The sequence below is a fragment of the Aptenodytes patagonicus genome, chromosome 3 (assembly GCF_965638725.1).
Source record: "Aptenodytes patagonicus chromosome 3, bAptPat1.pri.cur, whole genome shotgun sequence".
NCBI lineage: Eukaryota > Metazoa > Chordata > Aves > Sphenisciformes > Spheniscidae > Aptenodytes > Aptenodytes patagonicus.
In genome coordinates, this window is record NC_134951.1 from 67,645,673 (window position 1) to 67,646,758 (window position 1,086).

A 1,086-nucleotide genomic window follows, 5' to 3' on the forward strand; every position below is an offset into this window, starting at 1 on the left:
CGCCCGGCCCGGGGGCGCCCCGGCTCCCCGGCGCCGCCGCCGCGCAGGTGGAAGGAGCCGACCGCCGGCGGGCGGGGCGGGCAGGGGAGGGGAGGAGGAGCCGGGCGAGCAGCGCTGCGCCGTGCGGGGGCCGAGGCGCTGCCACGGGGGCCCGTGGAGGCAGGCGGGGGGCTGCGGGGCGGTGCAGGGGGCTGCGCGGGGGCGGCAGGTCCCGCCCGCGCAGCGCCAGCCCCGTCTTCCCGCCGAGGCGCCGCCTCCAAGCCGAGGGATGTCTTCTGCTGTACCCCTCGGTGCTTTCGCTGGGGAATAACTCTCCCTGGAAGCCACCGTGAGACGTAGGCGCAATGTTGTTATACCCCTTTTTTTTGTTTCAGAGGAAGCTGAAGGGCAACATGCTACATCCTTGGGTGTGCAGATGTCTGATTTTTTCCCATTGCTTTGCATTAAATAGTGTGTTTGAAGGCCATGGAGTCTCCATCCTTGGAGATGTTCAAAATGCAACTGGTCACAGAGCCTGCCTGTGACCTGGTTGGACTAAAGGGTCTGCAGAGGTGCGTTCCCACCTCAGCGACTCTGGGATTATGAGAAATAACATGTTTTTGTTGCGAACAGAGTTCTCACTGAGTTTGCGTGGAGCTGCTCAGTGCAACTGGCAGTGAGAGCCAAAGGAGGTTGAGGGAACGTGAAAGGGAGCATGCTGTGCTCGTGGGGTGCTATAGGCTGAATACTTGGGGAGGCTCTAGCAGTTGAAAGTGCCGTGACATGGGCCCTTCTCCTTCCCTCAGATGGACCCCTGCCAGCTCCTTTCCTGCCAGCTGAGCTATTCGCTGTCCTCCTGGTTGTTTTGTTCCCTTCCATTTTACCCCCCCATCCTGGCATCCATTTGCCAGTTTTCAGTTGCGCAGTCCTTTCATCGCCAGTTATCTCCCTGCCATTTCCCTCAGGCTTTTCTGCAAGCAAGAGCTGATACCCGACTGCTGCATATCAATCCACTTTGAAGTGATGGTCACCATGGGTACCAAAAAGGTACTTTGACGGAAGATCACACTGCTTTTTCTAACTGGAAATTTTTCCACATTCAGTTGA